This window comes from Pseudophryne corroboree (assembly GCF_028390025.1).
Source record: "Pseudophryne corroboree isolate aPseCor3 chromosome 12 unlocalized genomic scaffold, aPseCor3.hap2 SUPER_12_unloc_1, whole genome shotgun sequence".
NCBI classification, from domain to species: domain Eukaryota; kingdom Metazoa; phylum Chordata; class Amphibia; order Anura; family Myobatrachidae; genus Pseudophryne; species Pseudophryne corroboree.
Genome location: NW_026967485.1, coordinates 1,316,182 through 1,334,160, shown reverse-complemented (window position 1 = coordinate 1,334,160; position 17,979 = coordinate 1,316,182). Strand labels below are relative to the sequence as shown.

Sequence of the window (17,979 nt, the reverse complement as noted above, 5' to 3'; positions counted from 1 at the left end):
GCAGATTTCTTGCAGCAGCTGGGCACTGTAACAGCTCAAGAGCTGCTCTGTAAGGCAAGTAAAAGGGTGTGGGCCCTGCAGCACTACCTGTAGTTTGCATTGTGCATTGGAAGGCACAAAGTAAGCAGACGGGAGGAGAAGTCAGGATAGTGCACAAGGGTATAGAAGGGAGCGGCTGAAGAAAAGAGAAGTGGAAACAGACAGCAAACTAGGCTGGAGAGAGATCTGAGACAAAGAGATCTGAATTATACGATAGCCGACCAGGGGAAACACAAATTATGCAGTCAAGTTTCCCACATTTGGGGAAATCGCAGGGGCAGCACACCCAGAGTGCAATGGGTGAGCCTTGCCCTGGGAGAAGCACCTTCATGATCATAGTATCTCACCTGGCAGGTAAGTATGAGTTGGGCTAGAGCTGGGGAGGGTCGCTGCTCGGGCACCCCCCTGTTAAGTGAAGGAGATCCAACTGAGGCAGCACAAGGGAACTCTCAAAAGAAGAACAAGGCTAGAGGAAGATCTGAAACAAAGAAATCTGACTTTTACCAGAGCTGACCAGAAGAAAACACAAACACAGTCCCCCACTACCACAAATAAAGCAGTCGAGGTGAGGTTCATTCATTGCATTTTGGGTATGCTGACCCCTGTGATTTCCCCAAATGTGGGAAACTCGACTGCTTTATTTGTGGTAGTGGGGGACTGTGTTTGTGTTTTCTTCTGGTCAGCTCTGGTAAAAGTCAGATTTCTTTGTTTCAGATCTTCCTCTAGCCTTGTTCTTCTTTTGAGAGTTCCCTTGTGCTGCCTCAGTTGGATCTCCTTCACTTAACAGGGGGGTGCCCGAGCAGCGACCCTCCCCAGCTCTAGCCCAACTCCTACTTACCTGCCAGGTGAGATACTATGATCATGAAGGTGCTTCTCCCAGGGCAAGGCTCACCCATTGCACTCTGGGTGTGCAGCCCCTGCGATTTCCCCAAATGTGGGAAACTTGACTGCATAATTTGTGTTTCCCCTGGTCGGCTCTCGTATAATTCAGATCTCTTTGTCTCAGATCTCTCTCCAGCCTAGTTTGCTGTCTGTTTCCACTTCTCTTTTCTTCAGCCGCTCCCTTCTATACCCTTGTGCACTATCCTGACTTCTCCTCCCGTCTGCTTACTTTGTGCCTTCCAATGCACAATGCAAACTACAGGTAGTGCTGCAGGGCCCACACCCTTTTACTTGCCTTACAGAGCAGCTCTGGAGCTGTTGCAGTGCCAAGCTGCTGCAAGAAATCAGCTTGAATGCTTCAGGGGCTGGGGCATAGCCAACATGAGCCCCACACCGAAGAAGGGTGGAGGTGTTTAATGCAAACTAGGGGTCAGACAAGCGCAGCAAAAGGCCACCATGCCCTGCACGCCCCTTTTCTGTTTTCATATGCAGACGAGGGTTGAAGCCAACTTTGACCCACTGCTTGGATGACATCACCATATGCAAATCCATCTGCGGCAGGCCTTCCCCCAGGAATGCTTGCACTAGTTGTTGCATTTGGTTTGTTGTTTGGGGGTGCTTCAGTATTAGGCAGCCGTCTGCCCTCCCATGTTCATCTGAAAATATGTGTTCTCCCTGCAGTTGTTGTCCCTAGATGAGAGTTCCCTTGTGCTGCCTCAGTTGAATCTCCTTAACTTGACAGAGATGTGCCTGAGCAGCGGCCCTCCCCAGCTCTATCCCAAATCATACTTATTTTGCATAGGAGATACCATGGTCATGAAGATTATTCTCCCAGGGTGAGGTTCATTCATTGCATTCTGGGTATGCTGACCCCTGTGATTTCCCCAAATGTGGGAAACTCGACTGCTTTATTTGTGGTAGTGGGGGACTGTGTTTGTGTTTTCCTCTGGTCAGCTCTGGTAAAAGTCAGATTTCTTTGTTTCAGAGCCTTGTTCTTCTTTTGAGAGTTCCCTTGTGCTGCCTCAGTTGGATCTCCTTCACTTGACAGGGGGGTGCCCGAGCAGAGACCCTCCCCAGCTCTAGCCCAACTCCTACTTACCTGCCAGGTGAGATACTATGATCATGAAGGTGCTTCTCCCAGGGCAAGGCTCACCCATTGCACTCTGGGTGTGCTGCCCCTGCGATTTCCCCAAATGTGGGAAACTTGACTGCATAATTTGTGTTTCCCCTGGTCGGCTCTCGTATAATTCAGATCTCTTTGTCTCAGGTCTCTCTCCAGCCTAGTTTGCTGTCTGTTTCCACTTCTCTTTTCTTCAGCCGCTCCCTTCTATACCCTTGTGCACTATCCTGACTTCTCCTCCCGTCTGCTTACTTTGTGCCTTCCAATGCACAATGCAAACTACAGGTAGTGCTGCAGGGCCCACACCCTTTTACTTGCCTTACAGAGCAGCTCTGGAGCTGTTACAGTGCCCAGCTGCTGCAAGAAATCTGCTTGAATGCTTCAGGGGATGGGGCATGGCCAACATGAGCCCCACACCAAAGGAGGGTGGAGGTGTTTAATGCGAACTAGGGGTCATCCAAGCACCGCAAAAGGCCGCCATGCCCTGCACGCCCCTTTTCTCTTTTCATATGCAGATGAGGGTTGAAGCCAACTTTGACCCACTGCTTGTATGACATCACCGTATGCAAATCCGTCTTCTGCAGAACTTCCCCCAGGAATGCTTGCACTAGTTGTTGCATTTGGTTTGTTGTTTGGGGGTGCTTCAGTATTAGGCAGCCTTCTGCCCTCCCATGTTCATCTGAAAATATGTGTTCTCCCTGCAGTTGTTGTCCCCAGATGAGAGTTCCCTTGTGCTGCCTCAGTTGAATCTCCTTTACTTGACAGAGATGTGCATGAGCAGCGGCCCTCCCCAGCCCTATTCCAAATCATACTTATTTTGCATAGGAGATACCATGGTCATGAAGATTGTTCTCCCAGGGTGAGGTTCATTCATTGCATTTTGGGTATGCTGACCCCTGTGATTTCCCCAAATGTGGGAAACTCAACTGCATTATTTGTGGTAGTGGGGGACTGTGTTTGTGCTTTCCTCTGGTCAGCTCTGGTAAAAGTCAGATTTCTTTGTCTCAGATTTTCCTCTTGCCTTGTTCTTCTTTCGAGAGTTCCCTTGTGCTGCCTCAGTTGGATCTCCTTCACTTGACAGGGGGGTACCCGAGCAGCGACCCTCCCCAGCTCTAGCCCAACTCCTACTTACCTGCCAGGTGAGATACTATGATCATGAAGGTGCTTCTCCCAGGGCAAGGCTCACCCATTGCACTCTGGGTGTGCTGCTCCTGCGATTTCCCCAAATGTGGGAAACTTGACTGCATAATTTGTGTTTCCCCTGGTCGGCTCTCGTATAATTCAGATCTCTTTGTCTCAGGTCTCTCTCCAGCCTAGTTTGCTGTCTGTTTCCACTTCTCTTTTCTTCAGCCGCTCCCTTCTATACCCTTGTGCACTATCCTGACTTCTCCTCCCGTCTGCTTACTTTGTGCCTTCCAATGCACAATGCAAACTACAGGTAGTGCTGCAGGGCCCACACCCTTTTACTTGCCTTACAGAGCAGCTCTGGAGCTGTTAAAGTGCCCAGCTGCTGCAAGAAATCAGCTTGAATGCTTCAGGGGCTGGGGCATAGCCAACATGAGCCCCACACCGAAGGAGGGTGGAGGTGTTTAATGCAAACTAGGGGTCGGTCAAGCGCCGCAAAAGGCCACCATGCCCTGCACGCCCCTTTTCTGTTTTCATATGCAGACGAGGGTTGAAGCCAACTTTGACCCACTGCTTGGATGACATCACCATATGCAAATCCATCTGCGGCAGGCCTTCCCCCAGGAATGCTTGCACTAGTTGTTGCATTTGGTTTGTTGTTTGGGGGTGCTTCAGTATTAGTCAGCCTTCTGCTCCACCCTCCTTTGGTGTGGGGCTCATGTTGGCCATGTCCCATCCCCTGAAGCATTCAAGCAGATTTCTTGCAGCAGCTGGGCACTGTAACAGCTCCAGAGCTGCTCTGTAAGGCAAGTAAAAGGGTGTGGGCCCTGCAGCACTACCTGTAGTTTGCATTGTGCATTGGAAGGCACAAAGTAAGCAGACGGGAGGAGAAGTCAGGATAGTGCACAAGGGTATAGAAGGGAGCGGCTGAAGAAAAGAGAAGTGGAAACAGACAGCAAACTAGGCTGGAGAGAGATCTGAGACAAAGAGATCTGAATTATACGAGAGCCGACCAGGGGAAACACAAATTATGCAGTCAAGTTTCCCACATTTGGGGAAATCGCAGGGGCTGCACACCCAGAGTGCAATGGGTGAGCCTTGCCCTGGGAGAAGCACCTTCATGATCATAGTATCTCACCTGGCAGGTAAGTAGGAGTTGGGCTAGAGCTGGGGAGGGTCGCTGCTCGGGCACCCCCCTGTTAAGTGAAGGAGATCCAACTGAGGCAGCACAAGGGAACTCTCAAAAGAAGAACAAGGCTAGAGGAAGATCTGAAACAAAGAAATCTGACTTTTACCAGAGCTGACCAGAAGAAAACACAAACACAGTCCCCCACTACCACAAATAAAGCAGTCGAGTTTCCCACATTTGGGGAAATCACAGGGGTCAGCATACCCAAAATGCAATGAATGAACCTCACCTCGACTGCTTTATTTGTGGTAGTGGGGGACTGTGTTTGTGTTTTCTTCTGGTCAGCTCTGGTAAAAGTCAGATTTCTTTGTTTCAGATCTTCCTCTAGCCTTGTTCTTCTTTTGAGAGTTCCCTTGTGCTGCCTCAGTTGGATCTCCTTCACTTAACAGGGGGGTGCCCGAGCAGCGACCCTCCCCAGCTCTAGCCCAACTCATACTTACCTGCCAGGTGAGATACTATGATCATGAAGGTGCTTCTCCCAGGGCAAGGCTCACCCATTGCACTCTGGGTGTGCTGCCCCTGCGATTTCCCCAAATGTGGGAAACTTGACTGCATAATTTGTGTTTCCCCTGGTCGGCTATCGTATAATTCAGATCTCTTTGTCTCAGATCTCTCTCCAGCCTAGTTTGCTGTCTGTTTCCACTTCTCTTTTCTTCAGCCGCTCCCTTCTATACCCTTGTGCACTATCCTGACTTCTCCTCCCGTCTGCTTACTTTGTGCCTTCCAATGCACAATGCAAACTACAGGTAGTGCTGCAGGGCCCACACCCTTTTACTTGCCTTACAGAGCAGCTCTTGAGCTGTTACAGTGCCCAGCTGCTGCAAGAAATCTGCTTGAAAGCTTCAGGGGATGGGGCATGGCCAACATGAGCCCCACACCAAAGCAGGGTGCAGCAGAAGGCTGCCTAATACTGAAGCACCCCCAAACAACAAACCAAATGCAACAACTAGTGCAAGCATTCCTGGGGGAAGGCCTGCCGCAGATGGATTTGCATATGGTGATGTCATCCAAGCAGTGGGTCAAAGTTGGCTTCAACCCTCATCTGCATATGAAAACAGAAAAGGGGCGTGCAGGGCATGGTGGCCTTTTGCGGCGCTTGACTGACCCCTAGTTTGCATTAAACACCTCCACCCTCCTTCGGTGTGGGGCTGATGTTGGCTATGCCCCAGCCCCTGAAGCATTCAAGCTGATTTCTTGCAGCAGCTGGGCACTGTAACAGTTCCAGAGCTGCTCTGTAAGGCAAGTAAAAGGGTGTGGGCCCTGCAGCACTACCTGTAGTTTGCATTGTGCATTGGAAGGCACAAAGTAAGCAGACGGGAGGAGAAGTCAGGATAGTGCACAAGGGTATAGAAGGGAGCGGCTGAAGAAAAGAGAAGTGGAAACAGACAGCAAACTAGGCTGGAGAGAGACCTGAGACAAAGAGATCTGAATTATACGAGAGCCGATGAGGGGAAACACAAATTATGCAGTCAAGTTTCCCACATTTGGGGAAATCGCAGGAGCAGCACACCCAGAGTACAATGGGTGAGCCTTGCCCTGGGAGAAGCACCTTAATGATCATAGTATCTCACCTGGCAGGTAAGTAGGAGTTGGGCTAGAGCTGGGGAGGGTCGCTGCTCGGGTACCCCCCTGTAAAGTGAAGGAGATCCAACAAAGGCAGCACAAGGGAACTCTCGAAAGAAGAACAAGGCTAGAGGAAAATGTGAGACAAAGAAATCTGACTTTTACTAGAGCTGACCAGAGGAAAGCACAAACACAGTCCCCCACTACCACAAATAATGCAGTTGAGTTTCCCACATTTGGGGAAATCACAGGGGTCAGCATACCCAAAATGCAATGAATGAACCTCACCCTGGGAGAAAAATCTTCATGACCATGGTATCTCCTATGCAAAATAAGTATGATTTGGAATAGGGCTGGGGAGGGCCGCTGCTCATGCACATCTCTGTCAAGTAAAGGAGATTCAACTGAGGCAGCACAAGGGAACTCTCATCTGGGGACAACAACTGCAGGGAGAACATATATTTTCAGATGAACATGGGAGGGCAGAAAGCTGCCTAATACTGAAGCACCCCCAAACAACAAACCAAATGCAACAACTAGTGCAAGCATTCCTGGGGGAAGGCCTGCCGCAGATGGATTTGCATATGGTGATGTCATCCAAGCAGTGGGTCAAAGTTGGCTTCAACCCTCGTCTGCATATGAAAAGAGAAAAGGGGCGTGCAGGGCATGGTGGCCTTTTGCGGCACTTGGCTGACCCCTAGTTTGCATTAAACACCTCCACCCTCCTTTGGTGTGGGGCTCATGTTGGCTATGCCCCAGCCCCTGAAGCATTCAAGCTGATTTCTTGCAGCAGCTGGGCACTGTAACAGCTCCAGAGCTGCTCTGTAAGGCAAGTAAAAGGGTGTGGGCCCTGCAGCACTACCTGTAGTTCGCATTGTGCGTTGGAAGGCACAAAGTAAGCAGACAGGAGGAGAAGTCAGGATAGTGCGCAAGGGCATAGAAGGGAGCGGCTCAAGAAAAGAGAAGTGGAAACAGACAGCAAACTAGGCTGGAGAGAGACCTGAGACAAAGAGATCTGAATTATACGAGAGCCGACCAGGGGAAACACAAATTATGCAGTCAAGTTTCCCACATTTGGGGAAATCGCAGGAGCAGCACACCTAGAGTGCAATGGGTGAGCCTTGCCCTGGGAGAAGCACCTTCATGATCATAGTATCTCACCTGGCAGGTAAGTAGGAGTTGGGCTAGAGCTGGGGAGGATCGCTGCTCGGGTACCCCCCTGTAAACTGAAGGAGATCCAACTGAGGCAGCACAAGGGAACTCTCGAAAGAAGAACAAGGCTAGAGGAAAATCTGAGACAAAGAAATCTGACTTTTACCAGAGCTGACCAGAGGAAAGCACAAACACAGTCCCCCACTACCACAAATAATGCAGTCAAGTTTCCCACATTTGGGGAAATCACAGGGGTCAGCATACCCAAAATGCAATGAATGAACCTCACCCTGGGAGAACAATCTTCATGACCATGGTATCTCCTATGCAAAATAAGTATGATTTGGAATAGGGCTGGGGAGGGCCGCTGCTCATGCACATCTCTGTCAAGTAAAGGAGATTCAACTGAGGCAGCACAAGGGAACTCTCATCTGGGGACAACAACTGCAGGGAGAACACATATTTTCAGATGAACATGGGAGGGCAGAAGGCTGCCTAATACTGAAGCACCCCCAAACAACAAACCAAATGCAACAACTAGTGCAAGCATTCCTGGGGGAAGTTCTGCAGAAGACGGATTTGCATACGGTGATGTCATCCAAGCAGTGGGTCAAAGTTGGCTTCAACCCTCATCTGCATATGAAAAGAGAAAAGGAGCGTGCAGGGCATGGCGGCCTTTTGCGGTGCTTGGATGACCCCTAGTTCGCATTAAACACCTCCACCCTCCTTTGGTGTGGGGCTCATGTTGGCCATGCCCCATCCCCTGAAGCATTCAAGCTGATTTCTTGCAGCAGCTGGGCACTGTAACATCTCCAGAGCTGCTCTGTAAGGCAAGTAAAAGGGTGTGGGCCCTGCAGCACTACCTGTAGTTTGCATTGTGCATTGGAAGGCACAAAGTAAGCAGACGGGAGGAGAAGTCAGGATAGTGCACAAGGGTATAGAAGGGAGCGGCTGAAGAAAAGAGAAGTGGAAACAGACAGCAAACTAGGTTGGAGAGAGACCTGAGACAAAGAGATCTGAATTACACGAGAGCCGACCAGGGGAAACACAAATTATGCAGTCAAGTTTCCCACATTTGGGGAAATCGCAGGGGCAGCACACCCAGAGTGCAATGGGTGAGCCTTGCCCTGGGAGAAGCACCTTCATGATCATAGTATCTCACCTGGCAGGTAAGTAGGAGTTGGGCTAGAGCTGGGGAGGGTCTCTGCTTGGGCACCCCCCTGTCAAGTGAAGGAGATCCAACTGAGGCAGCACAAGGGAACTCTCGAAAGAAGAACAAGGCTAGAGGAAGATCTGAACAAAGAAATCTGACTTTTACCAGAGCTGACCAGAGGAAAGCACAAACACAGTCTCCCACTACCACAAATAATGCAGTCAAGTTTCCCACATTTGGGGAAATCACAGGGGTCAGCATACCCAAAATGCAATGAATGAACCTCACCCTGGGAGAAAAATCTTCATGACCATGGTATCTCCTATGCAAAATAAGTATGATTTGGAATAGGGCTGGGGAGGGCCGCTGCTCATGCACATCTCTGTCAAGTAAAGGAGATTCAACTGAGGCAGCACAAGGGAACTCTCATCTTGGGACAACAACTGCAGGGAGAACATATATTTTCAGATGAACATGGGAGGGCAGAAGGCTGCCTAATACTGAAGCACCCCCAAACAACAAACCAAATGCAACAACTAGTGCAAGCATTCCTGGGGGAAGGCCTGCCGCAGATGGATTTGCATATGGTGATGTCATCCAAGCAGTGGGTCAAAGTTGGCTTCAACCCTCATCTGCATATGAAAAGAGAAAAGGGGCGTGCAGGGCATGGTGGCCTTTTGCGGCGCTTGGCTGACCCCTAGTTTGCATTAAACACCTCCACCCTCCTTTGGTGTGGGGCTCATGTTGGCTATGCCCCAGCCCCTGAAGCATTCAAGCTGATTTCTTGCAGCAGCTGGGCACTGTAACAGCTCCAGAGCTGCTCTGTAAGGCAAGTAAAAGGGTGTGGGCCCTGCAGCACTACCTGTAGTTTGCATTGTGCATTGGAAGGCACAAAGTAAGCAGACGGGAGGAGAAGTCAGGATAGTGCACAAGGGTATAGAAGGGAGCGGCTGAAGAAAAGAGAAGTGGAAACAGACAGCAAACTAGGCTGGAGAGAGACCTGAGACAAAGAGATCTGAATTATACGAGAGCCGACGAGGGGAAACACAAATTATGCAGTCAAGTTTCCCACATTTGGGGAAATCGCAGGAGCAGCACACCCAGAGTGCAATGGTTGAGCCTTGCCCTGGGAGAAGCACCTTCATGATCATAGTATCTCACCTGGCAGGTAAGTAGGAGTTGGGCTAGAGCTGGGGAGGGTCGCTGTTCGGGCACCCCCCTGTCAAGTGAAAGAGATCCAACTGAGGCAGCACAAGGGAACTCTCGAAAGAAGAACAAGGCTAGAGGAAGATCTGAGACAAAGAAATCTGACTTTTACCAGAGCTGACCAGAGGAAAGCACAAACACAGTCCCCCACTACCACAAATAATGCAGTCGAGTTTCCCACATTTGGGAAAATCACAGGGGTCAGCATACCCAGAATGCAATGAATGAACCTCACCCTTGGAGAACAATCTTCATGACCATGGTATCTCCTTTGCAAAATAAGTATGATTTGGGATAGGGCTGGTGAGGGCAGCTGCTCAGGCACATCTCTGTCAAGTAAAGGAGATTCAACTGAGGCAGCACAAGTGAACTCTCATCTGGGGACAACAACTGCAGGGAGACCACATCTTTTCAGATGAACATGGGAGGGCGGAAGGCTGCCTAATACTGAAGCACCATCAAATATCAAACCATATGCAACAACTAGTACAAGCACTCCTGGGGGAAGGTCTGCAGTAGACGGATTTGCATACGGTGATGTTATCCAAGCAGTGGGCCAAAGTTGACTGGAACCCTCATCTGCATATGAAAAGAGAAAAGGGGCATGCAGGGCATGGCGGCCTTTTGCAGTGCTTGGATGACCCCTAGTTCGCATTAAACACCTCCCCCCTCCTTTGGTGTGGGGCTCATGTTGGCCATGCCCCATCCCCTGAAGCATTCAAGCTGATTTCTTGCAGCAGCTGGGCACTGTAACAGCTCCAGAGCTGCTCTGTAAGGCAAGTAAAAGGGTGTGGGCCCTGCAGCACTACCTGTAGTTTGCATTCTAGTGTCTTTCGTTTGGGAGAAAAATGCAAAGGTACAATACAGCTTTTCCTTGCCGATATCTCTCTTTTGCAAAGAGCTAGGCATTGGAAAATTCAGGGCTATACCGTGTAGATGAAGCACTAACAGGAGGCTTTTAAATTTTCATTCTAGTGTCTTTCGTTTGGGAGAAAAATGCAAAGGTACAATACAGCTTTTCCTTGCCAATATCTCTCTTTTGTAAAGAGCTAGGCATTGGAAAATTCAGGGCTATACCGTGTAGATGAAGCACTAACAGGAGGCTTTTAAATTTTCATTCTAGTGTCTTTCGTTTGGGAGAAAAATGCAAAGGTACAATACAGCTTTTCCTTGCCAATATCTCTCTTTTGCAAAGAGCTAGGCATTGGAAAATTCAGGGCTATAACGTGTAGATGAAGCACTAATAGGAGGCTTTAAAATTTTCATTCTAGTGTCTTTCGTTTGGGAGAAAAAAGCAAAGGTACAATACAGCTTTTCCTTGCCGATATCTCTCTTTTGCAAAGAGATAGGCATTGGAAAATTCAGGGCTATAACGTGTAGATGAAGCACTAACAGGAGGCTTTAAAATTTTCATTCTAGTGTCTTTCGTTTGGGAGAAAAATGCAAAGGTACAATACAGCTTTTCCTTGCCGATATCTCTCTTTTGCAAAGAGCTAGGCATTGGAAAATTCAGGGCTATAACGTGTAGATGAAGCACTAACAGTAGGCTTTAAAATTTTCATTCTAGTGTCTTTCGTTTGGGAGAAAAATGCAAAGGTACAATACAGCTTTTCCTTGCCAATATCTCTCTTTTGCAAAGAGCTAGGCATTGGAAAATTCAGGGCTATAACGTGTAGATGAAGCACTAACAGGAGGCTTTAAAATTTTCATTCTAGTGTCTTTCGTTTGGGAGAAAAATGCAAAAGTACAATGCAGCTTTTCCTTGCCGATATCTCTCTTTTGCAAAGAGATAGGCATTGGAAAATGCAGGGCTATAACGTGTAGATGAAGCACTAACAGGAGGCTTTAAAATTTTCATTCTAGTGTCTTTCGTTTGGGAGAAAAATGCAAAGGTACAATACAGCATTTCCTTGCCGATATCTCTCTTTTGCAAAGAGATAGGCATTGGAAAATTCAGGGCTATAACGTGTAGATGAAGCACTAACAGGAGGCTTTAAAATTTTCATTCTAGTGTCTTTCGTTTGGGAGAAAAATGCAAAGGTACAATACAGCTTTTCCTTGCCGATATCTCTCTTTTGCAAAGAGATAGGCATTGGAAAATTCAGGGCTATAACGTGTAGATGAAGCACTAACAGGAGGCTTTAACATTTTCATTCTAGTGTACTTCGTTTGGGAGAAAAATGCAAAGGTACAATACAGCTTTTCCTTGCCGATATCTCTCTTTTGCAAAGAGATAGGCATTGGAAAATTCAGGGCTATAACGTGTAGATGAAGCACTAATAGGAGGCTTTAAAATTTTCATTCTAGTGTCCTTCGTTTGGGAGAAAAATGCAAAGGTACAATACTGCTTTTCCTTGCCGATATCTCTCTTTTGCAAAGAGATAGGCATTGGAAAATTCAGGGCTATAACGTGTAGATGAAGCACTAACAGGAGGCTTTAAAATTTTCATTCTAGTGTCTTTCGTTTGGGAGAAAAATGCAAAGGTACAATACAGTTTTTCCTTGCCGATATCTCTCTTTTGCAAAGAGATAGGCATTGGAAAATTCAGGGCTATAACGTGTAGATGAAGCACTAACAGGAGGCTTTAAAATTTTCATTCTAGTGTCTTTCGTTTGGGAGAAAAATGCAAAAGTACAATGCAGCTTTTCCTTGCCGATATCTCTCTTTTGCAAAGAGATAGGCATTGGAAAATGCAGGGCTATAACGTGTAGATGAAGCACTAACAGGAGGCTTTAAAATTTTCATTCTAGTGTCTTTCGTTTGGGAGAAAAATGCAAAGGTACAATACAGCATTTCCTTGCCGATATCTCTCTTTTGCAAAGAGATAGGCATTGGAAAATTCAGGGCTATAACGTGTAGATGAAGCACTAACAGGAGGCTTTAAAATTTTCATTCTAGTGTCTTTCGTTTGGGAGAAAAATGCAAAGGTACAATACAGCTTTTCCTTGCCGATATCTCTCTTTTGCAAAGAGCTAGGCATTGGAAAATTCAGGGCTATACCGCGTACATGAAGCACTAACAGGAGGCTTTTAAATTTTCATTCTAGTGTCTTTCGTTTGGGAGAAAAATGCAAAGGTACAATACAGCTTTTCCTTGCCAATATCTCTCTTTTGCAAAGAGCTAGGCATTGGAAAATTCAGGGCTATAACGTGTAGATGAAGCACTAACAGGAGGCTTTAAAATTTTCATTCTAGTGTCTTTCGTTTGGGAGAAAAATGCAAAAGTACAATGCAGCTTTTCCTTGCCGATATCTCTCTTTTGCAAAGAGATAGGCATTGGAAAATTCAGGGCTATAACGTGTAGATGAAGCACTAATAGGAGGCTTTAAAATTTTCATTCTAGTGTCTTTCGTTTGGGAGAAAAAAGCAAAGGTACAATACAGCTTTTCCTTGCCGATATCTCTCTTTTGCAAAGAGATAGGCATTGGAAAATTCAGGGCTATAACGTGTAGATGAAGCACTAACAGGAGGCTTTAAAATTTTCATTCTAGTGTCTTTCGTTTGGGAGAAAAATGCAAAGGTACAATACAGCTTTTCCTTGCCAATATCTCTCTTTTGCAAAGAGCTAGGCATTGGAAAATTCAGGGCTATAACGTGTAGATGAAGCACTAACAGGAGGCTTTAAAATTTTCATTCTAGTGTCTTTCGTTTGGGAGAAAAATGCAAAAGTACAATGCAGCTTTTCCTTGCCGATATCTCTCTTTTGCAAAGAGATAGGCATTGGAAAATGCAGGGCTATAACGTGTAGATGAAGCACTAACAGGAGGCTTTAAAATTTTCATTCTAGTGTCTTTCGTTTGGGAGAAAAATGCAAAGGTACAATACAGCATTTCCTTGCCGATATCTCTCTTTTGCAAAGAGATAGGCATTGGAAAATTCAGGGCTATAACGTGTAGATGAAGCACTAACAGGAGGCTTTAAAATTTTCATTCTAGTGTACTTCGTTTGGGAGAAAAATGCAAAGGTACAATACAGCTTTTCCTTGCCGATATCTCTCTTTTGCAAAGAGCTAGGCATTGGAAAATTCAGGGCTATAACGTGTAGATGAAGCACTAACAGTAGGCTTTAACATTTTCATTCTAGTGTCTTTCGTTTGGGAGAAAAATGCAAAGGCACAATACAGCTTTTCCTTGCCGATATCTCTCTTTTGCAAAGAGATAGGCATTGGAAAATTCAGGGCTATAACGTGTAGATGAAGCACTAACAGGAGACTTTAAAATTTTCATTCTAGTGTCTTTCGTTTGGGAGAAAAATGCAAAAGTACAATGCAGCTTTTCCTTGCCGATATCTCTCTTTTGCAAAGAGATAGGCATTGGAAAATGCAGGGCTATAACGTGTAGATGAAGCACTAACAGGAGGCTTTAAAATTATCATTCTAGTGTCTTTCGTTTGGGAGAAAAATGCAAAAGTACAATACACTTTTCCTTGCCGATATCTCTCTTTTGCAAAGAGATAGGCATTGGAAAATTCAGGGCTATAACGTGTAGATGAAGCACTAATAGGAGGCTTTAACATTTTCATTCTAGTATCCTTCGTTTGGGAGAAAAATGCAAAGGTACAATACATCTTTTCCTTGCCGATATCTCTCTTTTGAAAAGAGATAGGCATTGGAAAATTCAGGGCTATAACGTGTAGATGAAGCACTAACAGGAGGCTTTAAAATTTTCATTCTAGTGTCTTTCGTTTGGGAGAAAAATGCAAAGGTACAATACAGCTTTTCCTTGCCGATATCTCTCTTTTGCAAAGAGCTAGGCATTGGAAAATTCAGGGCTATAACGTGTAGATGAAGCACTAACAGTAGGCTTTAAAATTTTCATTCTAGTGTCTTTCGTTTGGGAGAAAAATACAAAGGTACAATACAGCTTTTCCTTGCCGATATCTCTCTTTTGCAAAGAGCTAGGCATTGGAAAATTCAGGGCTATAACGTGCAGATGAAGCACTAACAGTAGGATTTAAAATTTTCATTCTAGTATCTTTCGTTTGGGAGAAAAATGCAAAGGTACAATACAGCTTTTCCTTGCCGATATCTCTCTTTTGCAAAGAGATAGGCATTGGAAAATTCAGGGCTATAACGTGTAGATGAAGCACTAACAGGAGGCTTTAAAATTTTCATTTTAGTGTCTTTCGTTTGGGAGAAAAATGCAAAGGTACAATACAGTTTTTCCTTGCCGATATCTCTCTTTTGCAAAGAGATAGGCATTGGAAAATTCAGGGCTATAACGTGTAGATGAAGCACTAATAGGAGGCTTTAAAATTTTCATTCTAGTGTCCTTCGTTTGGGAGAAAAATGCAAAGGTACAATACAGCTTTTCCTTGCTGATATCTCTCTTTTGCAAAGAGATAGGCATTGGAAAATTCAGGGCTATAACGTGTAGATGAAGCACTAACAGGAGGCTTTAAAATTTTCATTCTAGTGTCTTTCGTTTGGGAGAAAAATGCAAAGGTACAATACAGTTTTTCCTTGCCGATATCTCTCTTTTGCAAAGAGCTAGGCATTGGAAAATTCAGGGCTATAACGTGTAGATGAAGCACTAACAGTAGGCTTTAACATTTTCATTCTAGTGTCTTTCGTTTGGGAGAAAAATGCAAAGGTACAATACAGCATTTCCTTGCCGATATCTCTCTTTTGCAAAGAGCTAGGCATTGGAAAATTCAGGGCTATAACGTGTAGATGAAGCACTAACAGTAGGCTTTAAAATTTTCATTCTAGTGTCTTTCGTTTGGGAGAAAAATGCAAAGGTATAATACAGCTTTTCCTTGCCGATATCTCTCTTTTGCAAAGAGATAGGCATTGGAAAATTCAGGGCTATAACGTGTAGATGAAGCACTAACAGGAGGCTTTAAATTTTTCATTCTAGTGTCCTTCGTTTGGGAGAAAAATGCAAAGGTACAATACAGCTTTTCCTTGCCGATATCTCTCTTTTGCAAAGAGATAGGCATTGGAAAATTCAGGGCTATAACGTATAGATGAAGCACTAACAGGAGGCTTTAAAATTTTCATTCTAGTGTCTTTCGTTTGGGAGAAAAATGCAAAAGTACAATGCAGCTTTTCCTTGCCGATATCTCTCTTTTGCAAAGAGATAGGCATTGGAAAATGCAGGGCTATAACGTGTAGATGAAGCACTAACAGGAGTCTTTAAAATTTTCATTCTAGTGTCTTTCGTTTGGGAGAAAAATGCAAAGGTACAATACAGCTTTTCCTTGCCGATATCTCTCTTTTGCAAAGAGATAGGCATTGGAAAATTCAGGGCTATAACGTGTAGATGAAGCACTAACAGGAGGCTTTAACATTTTCATTCTAGTGTACTTCGTTTGGGAGAAAAATGCAAAGGTACAATACAGCTTTTCCTTGCCGATATCTCTCTTTTGCAAAGAGATAGGCATTGGAAAATTCAGGGCTATAACGTGTAGATGAAGCACTAATAGGAGGTTTTAAAATTTTCATTCTAGTGTCCTTCGTTTGGGAGAAAAATGCAAAGGTACAATACAGCTTTTCCTTGCCGATATCTCTCTTTTGCAAAGAGATAGGCATTGGAAAATTCAGGGCTATAACGTGTAGATGAAGCACTAACAGTAGGCTTTAAAATTTTCATTCTAGTGTCTTTCGTTTGGGAGAAAAATGCAAAGGTATAATACAGCTTTTCCTTGCCGATATCTCTCTTTTGCAAAGAGATAGGCATTGGAAAATTCAGGGCTATAACGTGTAGATGAAGCACTAACAGGAGGCTTTAAATTTTTCATTCTAGTGTCCTTCGTTTGGGAGAAAAATGCAAAGGTACAATACAGCTTTTCCTTGCCGATATCTCTCTTTTGCAAAGAGATAGGCATTGGAAAATTCAGGGCTATAACGTGTAGATGAAGCACTAACAGGAGGCTTTAAAATTTTCATTCTAGTGTCTTTCGTTTGGGAGAAAAATGCAAAAGTACAATGCAGCTTTTCCTTGCCGATATCTCTCTTTTGCAAAGAGATAGGCATTGGAAAATGCAGGGCTATAACGTGTAGATGAAGCACTAACAGGAGTCTTTAAAATTTTCATTCTAGTGTCTTTCGTTTGGGAGAAAAATGCAAAGGTACAATACAGCTTTTCCTTGCCGATATCTCTCTTTTGCAAAGAGATAGGCATTGGAAAATTCAGGGCTATAACGTGTAGATGAAGCACTAACAGGAGGCTTTAACATTTTCATTCTAGTGTACTTCGTTTGGGAGAAAAATGCAAAGGTACAATACAGCTTTTCCTTGCCGATATCTCTCTTTTGCAAAGAGATAGGCATTGGAAAATTCAGGGCTATAACGTGTAGATGAAGCACTAATAGGAGGTTTTAAAATTTTCATTCTAGTGTCCTTCGTTTGGGAGAAAAATGCAAAGGTACAATACAGCTTTTCCTTGCCGATATCTCTCTTTTGCAAAGAGATAGGCATTGGAAAATTCAGGGCTATAACGTGTAGATGAAGCACTAACAGGAGGCTTTAAAATTTTCATTCTAGTGTCTTTCGTTTGGGAGAAAAATGCAAAGGTACAATACAGCTTTTCCTTGCCGATATCTCTCTTTTGCAAAGAGCTAGGCATTGGAAAATTCAGGGCTATAACGTGTAGATGAAGCACTAACAGGAGGCTTTAAAATTTTCATTCTAGTGTCTTTCGTTTGGGAGAAAAATGCAAAGGTACTATACAGCTTTTCCTTGCCGATATCTCTCTTTTGCAAAGAGATAGGCATTGGAAAATTCAGGGCTATAACGTGTATATGAAGCACTAACAGGAGGCTTTAAAATTTTCATTCTAGTGTCTTTCGTTTGGGAGAAAAATGCAAAGGTACAATACAGCTTTTCCTTGCCGATATCTCTCTTTTGCAAAGAGATAGGCATTGGAAAATTCAGGGCTATAACGTGTAGATGAAGCACTAACAGTAGACTTTAAAATTTTCATTCTAGTGTCTTTCGTTTGGGAGAAAAATGCAAAGGTACAATACAGCTTTTCCTTGCCAATATCTCTCTTTTGCAAAGAGCTAGGCATTGGAAAATTCAGGGCTATAACGTGTAGATGAAGCACTAACAGGAGGCTTTAAAATTTTCATTCTAGTGTCTTTCGTTCGGGAGAAAAATGCAAAGGTACAATACAGTTTTTCCTTGCCGATATCTCTCTTTTGCAAAGAGATAGGCATTGGAAAATTCAGGGCTATAACGTGTAGATGAAGCACTAACAGGAGGCTTTAAAATTTTCATTCTAGTGTCCTTCGTTTGGGAGAAAAATGCAAAGGTACAATACAGCTTTTCCTTGCCAATATCTCTCTTTTGCAAAGAGCTAGGCATTGGAAAATTCAGGGCTATAACGTGTAGATGAAGCACTAAAAGGAGGCTTTAAAATTTTCATTCTAGTGTCTTTCGTTTGGGAGAAAAATGTAAAAGTACAATGCAGCTTTTCCTTGCCGATATCTCTCTTTTGCAAAGAGATAGGCATTGGAAAATTCAGGGCTATAACGTGTAGATGAAGCACTAACAGGAGGCTTTAAAATTTTCATTCTAGTGTCCTTCGTTTGGGAGAAAAATGCAAA

At 44.8% G+C, this 17,979-nt stretch overlaps 14 non-coding genes and 2 pseudogenes across 14 annotated transcripts; 6 read left to right on the top strand and 10 right to left on the bottom strand.

Moving 5' to 3' along the window:
• Nucleotides 1-238: 238 nt before the first annotated feature.
• Nucleotides 239-401, bottom strand: LOC134982751 (U1 spliceosomal RNA). The gene has a single exon (XR_010191419.1). It is a non-coding gene; the product is annotated as a U1 spliceosomal RNA (small nuclear RNA).
• Nucleotides 402-869: 468 nt separating this feature from the next.
• On the top strand, nucleotides 870-1,032 carry LOC134982889 (U1 spliceosomal RNA). The gene has a single exon (XR_010191519.1). It is a non-coding gene; the product is annotated as a U1 spliceosomal RNA (small nuclear RNA).
• A 674-nt stretch (nucleotides 1,033-1,706) lies between these two features.
• LOC134982662 (U1 spliceosomal RNA) lies at nucleotides 1,707-1,870 on the top strand. The gene has a single exon (XR_010191337.1). It is a non-coding gene; the product is annotated as a U1 spliceosomal RNA (small nuclear RNA).
• A 142-nt stretch (nucleotides 1,871-2,012) lies between these two features.
• On the top strand, nucleotides 2,013-2,175 carry LOC134982790 (U1 spliceosomal RNA). Its single transcript, XR_010191454.1, has one exon. It is a non-coding gene; the product is annotated as a U1 spliceosomal RNA (small nuclear RNA).
• Nucleotides 2,176-2,849: 674 nt separating this feature from the next.
• On the top strand, nucleotides 2,850-3,013 carry LOC134982502 (U1 spliceosomal RNA). Its single transcript, XR_010191192.1, has one exon. It is a non-coding gene; the product is annotated as a U1 spliceosomal RNA (small nuclear RNA).
• Nucleotides 3,014-3,165: 152 nt separating this feature from the next.
• Nucleotides 3,166-3,328, top strand: LOC134982833 (U1 spliceosomal RNA). Its single transcript, XR_010191494.1, has one exon. It is a non-coding gene; the product is annotated as a U1 spliceosomal RNA (small nuclear RNA).
• Nucleotides 3,329-4,156: 828 nt separating this feature from the next.
• Nucleotides 4,157-4,319, bottom strand: LOC134982888 (U1 spliceosomal RNA). Its single transcript, XR_010191518.1, has one exon. It is a non-coding gene; the product is annotated as a U1 spliceosomal RNA (small nuclear RNA).
• A 468-nt stretch (nucleotides 4,320-4,787) lies between these two features.
• On the top strand, nucleotides 4,788-4,950 carry LOC134982750 (U1 spliceosomal RNA). The gene has a single exon (XR_010191418.1). It is a non-coding gene; the product is annotated as a U1 spliceosomal RNA (small nuclear RNA).
• Nucleotides 4,951-5,806: 856 nt separating this feature from the next.
• Nucleotides 5,807-5,941, bottom strand: LOC134982229 (U1 spliceosomal RNA; annotated as a pseudogene).
• Nucleotides 5,942-6,093: 152 nt separating this feature from the next.
• Nucleotides 6,094-6,257, bottom strand: LOC134982374 (U1 spliceosomal RNA). The gene has a single exon (XR_010191075.1). It is a non-coding gene; the product is annotated as a U1 spliceosomal RNA (small nuclear RNA).
• A 674-nt stretch (nucleotides 6,258-6,931) lies between these two features.
• On the bottom strand, nucleotides 6,932-7,094 carry LOC134982253 (U1 spliceosomal RNA). Its single transcript, XR_010190994.1, has one exon. It is a non-coding gene; the product is annotated as a U1 spliceosomal RNA (small nuclear RNA).
• Nucleotides 7,095-7,246: 152 nt separating this feature from the next.
• LOC134982546 (U1 spliceosomal RNA) lies at nucleotides 7,247-7,410 on the bottom strand. The gene has a single exon (XR_010191232.1). It is a non-coding gene; the product is annotated as a U1 spliceosomal RNA (small nuclear RNA).
• Nucleotides 7,411-8,084: 674 nt separating this feature from the next.
• On the bottom strand, nucleotides 8,085-8,247 carry LOC134982746 (U1 spliceosomal RNA). Its single transcript, XR_010191414.1, has one exon. It is a non-coding gene; the product is annotated as a U1 spliceosomal RNA (small nuclear RNA).
• Nucleotides 8,248-8,398: 151 nt separating this feature from the next.
• LOC134982714 (U1 spliceosomal RNA) lies at nucleotides 8,399-8,562 on the bottom strand. Its single transcript, XR_010191386.1, has one exon. It is a non-coding gene; the product is annotated as a U1 spliceosomal RNA (small nuclear RNA).
• Nucleotides 8,563-9,263: 701 nt separating this feature from the next.
• LOC134982219 (U1 spliceosomal RNA) lies at nucleotides 9,264-9,399 on the bottom strand (annotated as a pseudogene).
• A 152-nt stretch (nucleotides 9,400-9,551) lies between these two features.
• Nucleotides 9,552-9,715, bottom strand: LOC134982515 (U1 spliceosomal RNA). Its single transcript, XR_010191204.1, has one exon. It is a non-coding gene; the product is annotated as a U1 spliceosomal RNA (small nuclear RNA).
• Between the last annotated feature and the right edge of the window lie 8,264 nt (nucleotides 9,716-17,979).